Source organism: Symphodus melops (assembly GCF_947650265.1).
Source record: "Symphodus melops genome assembly, chromosome: 10".
Classification (NCBI taxonomy): Eukaryota; Metazoa; Chordata; class Actinopteri; order Labriformes; family Labridae; genus Symphodus; species Symphodus melops.
In genome coordinates, this window is record NC_136700.1 from 8196539 (window position 1) to 8210601 (window position 14063).

The window sequence follows — 14063 nt, forward strand, 5'->3', positions numbered from 1 at the left end:
CTGTCTGATCATATTTCTATGTCCAAGTCTTAGAAGGCTTTTTGTCTTGAACTGAAGCCAGAATGATCTCAAAGACACTTTACAGAGCTGTGTGGTCAAACAGCAACCTTTTGGCACAATAAAGGTTGTCTTCAGTTTAACTTGGATAGTAGTGTTCCTTAATTACCTTTCTTTTGTAAAACGGAAAAGATTAACCAATCTACCAACTAGATCTCAAAAGAATGAATTTGCATTCAGTCAGTAATTTGTCCGGTCTGTCAGCCGCTATTTGTGTCACTAGCGCCACGTCATTCTTCTCCGTTATAAATACACTGCAAGTCTATGTTCATCATTACACTTCATCAACATTACGTTATCACAGGTACTGAATGAAAATAAATCATTGTCAGAAAGAAAACCAAACCATATCTTTCTCTTTATTCCCAGAGCTCTGTTGTGCTCATGTTTCAGAAAAGGAACCATTGGGGCAGGGCGTCGAGTATGTGGGGATTGGGGGGAGTGAGTGATGGAAAAACATTTGAAAACATTTAAGTGAAAGTCAAGTAATATTAACATAGTGTATCTCCTGAGAGATTAGAACATTAGCACAAGTATTAGCTAAAACTTTACTTCATCAAACATAAAGTGTCCTCCTACACTGTTGGCATTTTACACAAACTAAGTGAACAGATACTGAGATCTACCTTTATCTCTCATAGAAGACATATCCGGACAGTCCCCTGACATTTAGCAGAAAGGCTGAACTCTAAGCATCTTATACAATACACAATCAAACAAAAGAAAAGCATTTTATTTTATATCTCTCCTACTTTAGATCACACAGAATATCCTCCTCATGGTTATCAAAGGATGAAATATAATAACATATTCATGATCCCCTGACATTCACTTTGCATCATCAGTATTGATTTTGATGATATACAGTATACAGAGGCTCTACACTAGTGTAAGTGGATAAGCATCCTTTTTATTTACTTAATTTTCATGTGATAATGAGTCATTTCTGGTGGTTTTCTAGTTATCTTTAGATAACAATGGGTATTTTTTTCTTCTTATCTTTAGGCGTTAATTATATGGGGGGAAAAAATCATTGACTGATTACTGTGCGGCCAGATCACAACGTGCCCTGCTGCTATTGCCCACACTCACCAGGTCTTTTAAGCCTACTTCTCTGTTTGCCATTTGCTTGTGCCCCTCTGGATGTACAGGATAAATAATCGTAGATCTGAAGAATACTAATGACTTAATACACCTACTGAACTGATGACAGTAACGTTACCTTCATCGTCATTTTCTGTTCATCTGATAATCAGGTGGCCCTGCCGGTGGAAGAATACCTATGTGGTGTGCTGAAGTAGTGATGAAGCCACAGTGGCTTGCCAGCAGAAAAGCAAATAGCTGAGAATGTTTTCAACATAAATTGACATTTACGCCAAAGTTGTTTTAATTCTATATTTTTTTGTTAACTTTTGCGAATAACGTGGTTTTATCTCCAGTGGTTAATATACTTACTATTGACAAGTACCTTATAAACCCTGCCTTTAGTTAAAAGAAAGCTATTTCTTTAAGACATCGAATCTTTTCCTTCTTGCTTTTCATATATAATAATTTTCTAATTGCCTTTTTGTTAACATTCTACTTTATCTTGAAAAAAAAAAATAAGGTCATCTTTCCAGTGACACAGTCGAGTATTTAAAGAATGAATTCAATATTTTATTTTTTATATGAATATGAGATATAAAGTTTTTATGTATCTATAAATATGTCTGCAGTCGCCATGGTAATCGAACAAACTGCGCTTCCAGTTAAAGGTCCCATGATGCAACAGAAAAGATGTCGGTGTACAGAAATACTTTAAATGAGTATTCTTTAAGGCAAGGATGAATATTCAATACAAACATCTTTTAATGAGTTTTAAAGTCTGTTCCAGACAGTTGATGGTCAATAGGGACTTAGCTCTACAGCTCTACAGTTAGTTCATGTTAGGGGAATTCTAAATCTACCAATGAAGACTAACAATCAGTGGGATGAATTTGTAGAGCAGTTATAGAAATAATATTTCTCTAATGTAGTTAGAATATTTTATATCCATATGATCCAAGTATTACATTATTTGTGATTTCAATACTTTGTGATACATGTTGCTCACCGATTATTTGACAAAACAAGCCGTGTGAAGTGGTGAAGTATCCTGGTAATGTCTGCTTCTATTTTCTGGCATTTTTAAGAGGAAGAATCAACCGTTTAATGGGAAAAACAACTTACCAATTAACTCTTAAAGCAACAATGAAAAATGTGCTGGTTGAATTGGGAAGTCAGAGAATCAACTCACAGTGAAACTAGACAACTTCAACATCTAGATTTGAGGATCTGATATTGGTTCGCTAAATTCACTTAATGGAGTGTAACCACAACACAACACACATTAACTATCACTGAGAATGTTCTTTTTATTCCAACCAGCTTATTTGTTTCCATTTTTTTCCCTTGTTACTTTGCCCTCTAGCAGAACCTGTTTCTTGAGTATTGATTCCCTGAAAAACACAGATACATTCATCTTTTTCTGACCTCTGATGCCCAAGGTTCTAAAGAAGCTAATAAAAAGTTTATTGTTCAATCAAAGTGCTTGTAAAAGCAATTTTCCTTGAAACTGTTTTCGTCTCACATCTAATGAAAAGCTTGTTTGGCTCGAGTCAGGCCAGTAGAAGAAGCTTTCATTAGCGTCTGAAGGTGTTTTAAATTAGGGAGAAAAAAAAGGCATCTTTTTTAATCACCAACGTTATATTTAAACTTATGAGGTCTCCACTTGGGGACATATTTCTAACATGTTCACAGTTTCTGGGCATTGCTCTACATGCACTCCTATTAGAAAGAGGTAATTATGCTTTCACTTTGCTTACAGTGCTGCTGGAAATCCATATGAACGTACAGCTCTATGATTGATACCTTGCCATTTTGTGTATATACAATCCAACGTGTGAATTAAGCCATTAATCAAAGTGCTGACAGGACGTATAAATGGTTGTAAAGCCAGGGGGAAAAGAGGAATAGTGTGATGGCGTTTGGTTTCCTGGATCTGCTGAGGATGAGTTTGACCTCACAGTTATGACAGCGATCAGGCTATTCTACACCTCCGAGCAGGCTCGCTGTATCCTGAGCGAGTGGCTCTGTCAGTTCTCTGCTGAGTCATGATGACATTGAGAGTGTCCTTTAATAAGTGTGTTAAAGCTGCGGCTGCTTTGTTGTCTTTCTTCATCTCTGGCTCCTGTGATAACTGCAGCTCTGTAAAGGAAGTACTTGCTGAAAAATTAAATGTTAACCAAAACCTTTACTCCAATCTGTTAACTGGAAAATAATTAAACTGTCATAAATACATGAACCCCCTTCATATAGCTTCTGTGGAAATAATTTCCCATGCTGCTGCAGTGTTTTAAAATCCATTGGCTGGTTAACTCGGGGATTGTCATCGCTTGTGTCAGTGGGGGATGAAGCATAAAGACAGGTGACTATATTCAATATTAATGCATTCACTCCAATCTATAATTGATCAAACCTCCCAGGCTTGTTTGTGTCTCTCTAGATGGTCAGTCGGATCTCATGTAATGAGATGCCTCAAGGGTTTTGCTTCTGCTCCTTCTGCAGAGCTGATATCTTAAAAGGAACAAGAATCCACCCGTCTGTCAGCCAACGAGAAGATAATCCTGACATTGTCTTTGAACAAAAAATGTAACTATGAAATGACGATTCTATTTAATTCCAATCTATCAATAAATCAGTGTCCCATATCTGCTCTTCGTAATACTTGCTGGAGGCGGAGTTTCCCAAGGAAATCTTAAAGAACATCATGAAAGAGAGAGAGACAGCTGGTATCAGATATCTCTGTTTCACATTCTTATGAAATAATACTCCCGTGCTCCCGCTTCTCTCACAGCAGTGTTTTAATACGGACGGATGATGCTCTCCCTGTAGTTACATCCATGACTATTTACAATCAAGGTATATTTCTTAGGTAATAAAAAACATAGTGATGCCAGCATTGCTCATCTTGTCGGAAAATATGTTGATTTACGAAGGTGAATTTCAAGGTTAAAGTTTTTTTTCTCATAGGAGTGATTGAAAAAGAAATGTGTCTCCTAGTCCCTCTAACCTAACTGACCTTTTCCCTTTTTTTACGATCCTTAAATCAATCTGTTGGATTGAAAGACATAATATAACAGCAGTGTGGTAAAATGGGATGTCTCAGCTGCAGCCGTTGTCACAGGAGTATTTTAAGTAACAGATCTGGCAGCACAGGAGAATGAGTGTCTCCCTAACAACTGTCTTTGTCTTGTCCAGATAGAAGGGAATCACTGTGATGGATAATAACTGGACGTACTCTAGTATGTCTGTTGGCTAAAGTGTCCTGGCACTGAGGAATTTTTCTGTCTTTTTGCTCCCTAAAAGAGAGCGTGTGGAGACAGAAAAGAGAAATAGAGAGGTGAAGTCTGAGGCTGTGAGAGGGAAAAGGGAGCTGCGAAGTGGAGTGTTTGATACGGTGAAGGGGAGCCATGTTGAAGATTAAGCGAGACCGTCTTGTCCTGGGCTGACACCGGACTTATCACACCGGGCCAGAGGATGATTTGATGCTTGGAGACAGAGATAACAACCGTAAAATCAGTTGTTGGACCATTGTGGATGGGTGAAGGACTTCTTGTTGGAAACAAATTTACAACTTTGTGCATCTCCCAGTGGTTGCTCAGTGTCACATTTCAGTCACACCTCTTCCTGTCACATCGGCTGTCAGAGTGGGCCTCGGCGCTGCTAAACACTCGAGTTGGAGCGGTTAATATGCATGGCATAAAAGACTGTGAAATGATAGACTGTGAGACCCATGACATCTACACTCTAGGTTTTCCTTTCTCCGTCATTCCCTAATATCTGACATGACAGTGCTGAGTTCAGCCTGAGATAAATTGAAAGGGATCAGAGTGACGTATCAGAAAGCAAAAACTTGCGTCATAAATACTTCATTGGCTGGATGAATAGCTGAAGGTGACAAGCCCTAAAGTCTCTCTGTTGAATACAAATGGATTTACAGTAGAGCTGGAAGAAGAAGGACCTGAGTGCAGAGTTCTGTTTTTAATGCATGAAGGCTCTCTGCAGACAAATGCGAGCGATATGGTAATCTCTCTTGGGTTGCGTGCTGCTGCGCTGCAGGCAGAGCTGCGACATGTCATGAAGCTTGTTTTGGATTTTCAGTACAAGTGAGAAACTGATGGCTTATGACCTTGACAGTCACCTCGCACTGTTTGAGAAAAGAGCACAAGAGCGAAAGGAAAATCTTGCAGTAAAAATAGCCTCTGATGTGAGTTACAGAGCATGGTCCTCATCCATCTGTATCTAATATGTGCATATAATGACAATCGCTGCATGCTGAAACATATAGTTGTTTGTTAATTATTTGGACGCAGTCATTACCAAAATGTTCTCAACCAAGAGGAAGAGATTTCTGCGTTCTTTGTTTTGCACAGATGAATTCCAAAGCTGTGTCAAAATATGATCAATTTTTCATTATGCTCCCCTTTGCACTTTGTTCTCTCTTAGCTACAATGATGCAGTGAAATATTAATGGCAGGACACACATATGTAGTTATAGTCTGCGACTCTGTTTTTCTGCTGCCTCCCCTGCTGCTTATGCTTCTTTCCTGTTGTTCTGTAATCAGATCAGCGTTCATATCGCACCCAAAGCTGCCAAGTGGAAAAAGGAGCAAGCTCAGTCAATGAGATTATGAATGTACAACTTCTTCTCTTGTGTGTTGAGTAATGTTCCCTCTTCGGTAGATGATAAATAACCCAAAACATGTTAAAGCAACTGTGCTGCACAGTGGCGTTTTATTTTTTCTTCTTCTCGGCTTTAACTGGTCATAATTCTTGTCCTCTAGGTGGTGTTTTCCTGTGACACCAGTGGGAGTCGCCTGCCTTCGCTCTGACTCTCTAACCGCGGTTGAGGATGCTGATGTGAAACCTGCAATGAACACCTGGGCTTGATATCAGGCGAGTTTACTGTGTTGTCAGTGCATATTAACTCCCTTATCTGGACTATGATCTGCTGTTAGCAGAGTTGCATCAGCAAATTGAAGGTGCAGTACTATGCAGACCAATGGGTATTTATTGCATAAATGAGTGTGCAATTACAGGTGCAGAGCAGAACTGGGTCAAATGAGTAGATGTTTTTATTTATTTATTTATTTTTTGCAGCATTTGTTTTGAACAGTTTTAGTAGTCATATGGGTGGAGTCATAGCACAATCAACTATATTACCCAGGTAAGTTTAGACTGGCAGGAATCTGACTCAGGTTTCCAGTGGCTCTCGATGTGCTTACACATAGTGTAGAGAACATCACATACTGTGCATCTAAACAGAGACTGAAGCTAAGCAGAGTCAATGTCTGCAGGGTTCAAATAGTGCAGGAGTGTGTGGGAGTGTGCTGAATAAACACTGTATGGCTAATGTAGTAAGAACTCCATGTGCATACACACTGTGAGATGGCTTTAGTACATTATGTACGACCTGCAGCCATTTACGTTTGACAATAATGTCTAATAAGTCCAGGATGTTGCATGATATATATATATTACCATGATACACTCACCATCACTTCTCAATGTACATTGTATTTAATCTATTGCAATCTAATACATCACTTCTTCCACAGACTCTAATTGTTTAAATATTATAATGTTCAGTTCTGCCTAAACATTATAAGCTACTTTACTGTGCTGTACTAATATAATAGAGCACAAATAAGGTTTTCCAAAATTCTGCACCTCTCATGTGTGTAAGGATCACCTCAGTATATTGTAAAAGAAATAAAGTTGAAATTTAGTGAAAACATTTTAAACAATATCAATCAAAATTGAACATGAATAATTGGGAAGAAGGAATTTATGGTTGATTTTTATAAGTGATGCTATCCAGACTGCTCGCTCTTAGCACAGGTCTGATTAAAGGTTTTCAGAAAGGAGAGAGGAGGTTTTGTGTGGACATAATGAAGAGACATCTCTTACGATAAAAGAAAATTTATTTTCTTTTTTTTTTTTGTGAAAATACAAATATTTATGGGTAATTTTCAATATGGGGAGGCTGCAGAACAATGACATGAGCTCCAATAAGCAGAGCGAGGCATACATTGTGGTACCGCAGTACCTGCCTCCCACCCACCTCTCCACCCAGTGCAGTGTACACCAGACAAAGATATAAAGAATGCAGGGCCCTAGAAAGAGAGACAGAAAAAAAGACCAACAATAAAAACGAGATAATAAAAAGACCAGACCTTCCATCCCCATTACCCCACCATGACCAAAAATGTTCTGTATTTGTATTCATTTGTGTTAATACTACTATGACTTACAATCAGAAACAGGCCACTGTCCATTAGAATTGAATTGTTGCAACAACAAAGTATGACTATGTAAATCCCATATGATTTGCATAGTTTCTTTTTCTCCTTAAGCATGCAGAGAAGGTAGTTGTACTTTTTCAGCCCTGAGCAGCGCCTGCAGTATTTCTCTCAGACTGCACTCAGCAGACACCGATAAGGCAGGGGGAACATGTATTGCGCCTGAAAGGCATAACAGAGGGAAAATTTACGCTTCCAAGCACTTGCTTCACTGCTCACTCCTGTTCTTTCAGCTCATGGCTTTGAACCCATCACTATTTTTAACGTCTCTTCTTTACTCTCATCCTGATTTGACAAGTGTTCAGGGATATTTTAATATCCCTCCATCCTTACAGGGATGTCAACTGTCAATTCAGATATGTTCATATCCTGTTTGGTGTTCATTTAATCCCAAGCCTCTTAATCAGATAATGCAGGATGCTGCAAAATACTTCCATGCTTTCCTACAGAAAAAAGTAAAGCCCTGTCCATTTGCTACCTGGCGATTTGACTAACTTTGCCAAATGCATCAAATATTTTACCCGTGTGTGGTACAAAAAGGCTCTATGTGGACTCGTAATGTAATTGACTGCATCTCTAACTAACCTGAAATGGGCCATAAAATGCTCAAAAATGCTACAGCAGTACATAAACATGGCCTCATGTTTCCAACGTACATTATATAGCACCAAACTATTAATTACAAACCCTGGTGCATGAGAGGATATAGTTAATGATCTGTGCTGCGTCTTCAGAGAGCATTCAGATGAGAATAATTGTGCGTCTGAAGTGCAGTAGGTACCTGTATCCCCTTAACATCTGTCTGCCATACTCTGAGTAGGTGTGCATCCTGAAAATGCCATCGCACTACATCCGGGCGACATATCTACAGATGCAGCGGGCTGCCGGTGAGTGTGCTTTGCTAAGGGCGTAGTTTTAGGAGACGGTCTGGGTGATTCCCTCGGGTCAGTTGAGTGAGGAGCGGAGGTTGAAGCTTATTTTCTCCCTCCTTCTGAGCCGCTGTGGTCAGAGCCTCTGTGGTTTCTGCGGTCAGGGGGGCATCTCACAGTGCAGAGAACAAAGAAATATGATGGCTCCCACTTGTCCTCCTCTAGTTCAAAGGGAATGGCAGGGCAATGCTAATTAGCCGGCTTGTGTTACTGAATTGAACATAACTGCTGTTCCCTTCAGTGTTCTCCCTCCCCCCTTCATAGTACACCTAACAAGCAGCATCTACAACAGCCGTGCACCCTGCATAACTCTGCATATTTTGTGCACAGTGAGACATCCTGTTCTGTTTCTGCCCTAAAAAAAAAACAAAAAAAAAACACACACAACAATAATCCCATAGTTGAATTAATCCTTTTTTAAGAGAGGAACTCACCTTTCTTTCTGGTCGAATAATTCTGTGTTGTGAAAGTACAGCAGTATTGGCCTTTATGTATTCTTCGGATATCTTCCCCCAGCTCTTCTTAGCAGTGTAGCTTAATCCTGGTTGTCAAGTTTGAGGGCGATAAGAGGCGTTACAACAGGATTCCCCTTCCACTTCATCTCTGTTCCTGCCAAATTATGCTACTACAAGAAAGAAAAAGCTGCTCAGTAAGTAGGAAGTGAATCCATGTTTTTAATCAGGGATCGGGGGGAGAGTGAGGAGGAGGTCAAGTTATTACCCTCTCATATTCAAAATTCTTGTGTGCATGTACGCCTTCAATCCTGCGCTTTGTGTTCTCTTGTTAAAGTAATCTGATTCCTGCTGTCAATGATTCCTGGAATACCGAGTAAAGAAGGCGGTGACGGGCTTGAGGTTTACGTTGAGATATCATCTCTGCACCTGATTCTTGTTTCTCCTGCCGTAATCATCACCAGAAGTTAATCTGTATCCACTCCATGTCACACATGACTCACAATAACACCAGGGCCTTTGTGAATTTGCAATGGTGCAGCTGAAGCTATTTCAAATGTTAGTTGAAGGGAAATATTATAAACTCAAACACACCTGCATGCGTGTGAGCACAAGGCAGATACAGTAGATGTGTAGCCCGAGGCGCGCTGTGCTCAGCGTCTCGAAGCTTTCTCTTTGTTTCTCTCCCTCAGTCAAATATCTTTTTGTTAGTGCAGATGCACTCAGGGTTGGCAAACACATTGAAGAGTGAGTCACTTTAACGGTCTCATCTTGACACACAGCTGACTCATCATCTATTGATTTCTTCATACATCATAATCTTTTGTACTTTTTGTTGTTATGTATCCATACCAGAGAGAGGGGCTTTGTTTGCACCTCCTGTGGGGCGCATGTCTCGGCAACATCGCATAATTAAAAGCACTTCCCTGTTCCATAAGCATCCTTGTTAGCTGTTAACACGAGAATCTGTTTAGAATCTGTTTACATTAGTGGCCAAGAATAGCACAATCAGTGTTTGTGTGCACAAACAGGCTTCTCTCCCAGGTGTATCAGAAGAAACCCCTCATCTGTGTTGTCACGCAAGCATAAAGCCCGGAGCTCAGTCATTCAAAACAAAAGGTGCTTTACATTTTGATGCATCCTTTACAGCATCACTTGAATCCAAAGAGGTAAGCTGTTAACCTTCAAAATGTACCCGCAACCACACAGAAAAAAAATTCCCCTGACAGTTCCTAATGCTATGAATTTATCATTTCATTCAGTGGAGAAATCTGCAGAGCATCACAAAATACAGAGCAAGACACACCTTGACTTGGTGCTTTTAATAACGTCTAAGTTACTGAAGTCAGAGTCAGTGGATAGAAGTTAAGTAATCAGAAGTATCCTCAAGCATAAGACTGTACATTTGTTATCCCTCAGGCAACTAAGACCAAGAAAATATATCAGCTAATCTCAAATGAGATGAGACTTTGTAGTGTATATTGTATGATATTTGCATGGATGATGTATGTTCAGGCACAGCGCAGTATAGTGTGTACAGTTTTGGAATTAATGGTGGACTCAATGGAATAGTATTCTGCATTAATTAATGATTAATGTTGCTGCTTCTGTTTTTAAGAGATTCAAAGATATTCTCTTAAGGTGCTAAAACAAATGCTCACGCACTTCAAATGTGGACTTTATGCAAAATAGAAAATATTGTTTATTTGAAAAGCTATTTTTGAATCCCTACCATAGCTCAGGGGAAGGTCTTCTACCACCTGTGGCGAAGCAACACACAGAAACACATGGACTCTTTCATCATAAATGTGCCTGCGTAAAGGTTCATCCTCCACCCGCTGCTCTGTGAGATGCTCATGTTGTTATGTTACCAGTATCATTGTCCATCTGTGCATTGATCTAAAAACACTTTGACAGGAGACCCCTTGTTTTTTTTTTTACCTCTATTCATACCATTTACCAAATGCTGCGTTTGGGAGTAGGCCGCATGATAGTGGCAGACGAGGAACTGGTTATGAGCCACAGCTCATCCATTGTCTAGCATGCTGGAGAAAGAGTGGGAGCCCCTAAAGAGTCCTGGCAGAGTCTTTGCTTCCATCTGCCTGCATGCCTCGCCATGAAGCCCAGCTCGTACCACTTGAGATTATACTCACGTCCAAGCTGTTACTGTAATTTGCATTGGCTCATGGGCAGAAGAGAGTGAAGAGGAGGAGGAGAAGGAGGATCTGCACATGAGGCAGGGATGTTATAAGTGGTCCTGGCAGCACAATGAGCTTCGTCGGGTGTAGTGTAATGGACAAATGGTATGGACATAGCAATATTAAAGTGCAATAATGCTGTTGAGCAGGTTTCTCTTCTGTCCAACATAATGTTTAGTGCACAGAGGGAACTATAGAAATGTAGAGTTTGAAAAAATCCCAGTCACTTTCAGTATCAGAGTTAGGGCAGAGCAGAGAAAACATGAAACAGGCAAAACAGCTGTGATTTTTTAACACTATTCTTTTGTATGTATTCCACTAATTGGAAAGTCTTGTGTTATTTTCTATGCCATTCATTAGCATGATTGGCCAGGCACCTGGCGGAAAAAAAACCCCTATGCAATCACTGAGAAAATAAGTCTACAGGAGAGAGCGCTCTGAAAGAGCATGAAAAAAAAAATCACTCACATTGCCCTCTCCTTTCAGATCATACATCAAACCTGGGAAGTGATCCTGAAATCTTTTTGAGAATGCATTCAAATCCAAGGCAGCAGCTTTATTTACAGGTCTGTTTTCTGATCTGGGCAGGCGCTTGTGTTGATCATTTCTTTCATTTTGGGAAACATAGGATTTCTGGGATCTGATTGATGCAGAATTTTGAATTAAATTCCCATTTCTCTCAAATAAAAAGGAACAAAATCCAAAAAGCACATTTAACTAAATCCTATAAAAGCGTATCAATGCTTGTTTTTTTTTTTCTCAGGTTATTCCTAACAGGACAGCTTTTGGCCTGCAATTGGATTTTGCAGCCAATTGATAAGACTACCGGAAGACGAAAATTAAACGGCAGTTCCTGATTGTACCATACAATTCCACCAAATAAGTTGTGAATTTATCATTTATTTTACAGCCACGATATGACTCATAATCCACTTGCTTCAACTGCTGTTGCAGCCCTTCCTGTCCATCATTGCTGCAGCACAATTATTTCAATCAATAGATCTTAATTTCTTGTTTACCATTTTTACGTAGAAATGAGGAATCCGCAACAGGGGTTATGATTTTCAGCATATGAAGTGTTTTGATTTTCAGTTTGTAGAACATTTGTAGACTGAGCTGTAATGACCAATTAGACATCAGCAGGCTTTGGTGTATAGAGATAAAATGATGCGCTAATGACAAAGCAGCTTCAATGATGAGTGGTTTGTCTATGTGTGTTTGTTTGTTGATATCTGCATTAATGTGAAGCTAACAGTCCATTATAGATCAAACATTTTAACTGAAGCCTTAATTCTGCTTGACACAGTCTTGTTAAAGCCAATTAGATTCCCTGACTACCTGAAACACATCAGAAACGATCGAACTGACCTTCACTCAACAAAATGAACTGAAAGGGATTTTTAGACCTTACAAAGCTTGATTTTAAAAAAAATTTTTTTTACAAATTTTCATCATGAGGTTAAGATTTTGGCAAACAAAGATTGCCAGTAAATCACATTGAAATATGTTTCTTGTTGGAGCTCAAACTTTGAAGTCTACCAGAGTGAAACCGCAGTATAACATTCTACGTTTGAACTGAGACTCAAAAGATGAACAGGCGCTACTCTGGGGTATTACGGACAACAAATTGATGGTGTCTGCGTTGCAGACATCAGTGCCACATGGAAAAGGAAGTCTTGCCTGGTAGTCTTTAATACTAACCTCTGGTTTCACCTAAATTACGGAGAAACTGATGTCTGCTCAGATTTTGGATGATAGACTATAATGGCCGAACGTTTCCGAGATTTAGAGTTCTTAATCTTTTACTATAGTTCACTCACAGAATGTACTTTTTAAAAACTGTCACAGTTTATTTAAAACAAAAGTTTCTCAATTGCCTTGAAGACCAGCATGGAGGTCAACATGTCACAGTTCTTTTAATCAATAGTATTCCCTTTGGCAAGTATGTGAGACATCTACAATTTTAACTTGTAGCTTGATAAACGTTTTGTGGCACTGACTTTCCATGAAAGTGAAGGTATCGTTATTCACATAGACTAAACTTTATTAACTCTGTGCAGGGCCGTGAAGAAAAATGTGTAGAAAAGGGATAATAAAGTTACTGATAATAGAAAGCTAAATCTGTTTTTTTTAAAACTCAAATAACAGGCCTGACAGGTTCATTACAGAGGACTCTTAAAGCATGAACTCGTCTGCTGTAATCCTGTCAAATCATCTAATTTGTTAATACACTAATATGTCATGGATGTAAAACATTGACCTGATTTCCCCGAATAATTATGATGTTGGCAGAATAGAAGAATTTTTTATCCTTGAAGAATGAACCATGCCAGCCTATTTATACCCTGACATTTGTTTGAACCTCGTCGGAGGGATAAAAAAGACTGGAGGAATATGCACAGACACGGGTCATGATTTCTTTCTGCTTATTTTTTCACTTATTGAAAATGTGCATTGTGTCAGAAGGAGGTGAATACCTTACTTGTAGGAGGAGGACCACACACAGGAGGTGCTACTTTTTCAAACACAACTGTCCCATGTTTCCACAATACATAGGATAGGTGAAGCTTTGTAAATGTTTAATTATTATAAGTACATGTATTTTTAGCCTGCATCCTTTAGATTTGGTCAAAGTAGTCATCATAAATTCATTCATAAACTTATGATATTCCCTATTTATTGTATGTTGCTTCTTAACAGCCAAATCCAACATTAGACATCAATATTCATTATACCAATATTTATAGATTCCCAGACTTGGTCTTTCATCAGCCGTTATGGTTGAAGTAACTGCAATGACTCACTTATTGTATATATTCCTCAACATGACTCACTGATTGTTCCCTGCCATGTCTCAAAATGTATTCCATAAATAAGATGGACTCATTACATATTTATGTGAGGTCTTCAAACTCAGGATTGGTTTGAATCCTTTCAAATCCCACAGTTCTCTGCATGTGCTGAATGACTGACTTTGGCTGACCTGTGTTTTCACCTGCGCTCCGTCACTGTCCATTTAGCTTTTGAGTTCTTCAGTCAAATCTC

The 14063-nt window shown here is 39.1% G+C and overlaps 1 protein-coding gene across 1 annotated transcript in view; it reads left to right on the forward strand.

Annotated features, from left to right (window-relative positions):
* LOC306830409 (leucine-rich repeat and fibronectin type III domain-containing protein 1-like) overlaps positions 1-14063 on the forward strand; it is a 107472-nt gene that overhangs the window by 75055 nt on the left and 18354 nt on the right. Inside the window, 1 exon segment of the mRNA XM_079353881.1 lies at positions 5922-6033. The gene's annotated coding sequence lies outside the window, so the exon portion shown is untranslated.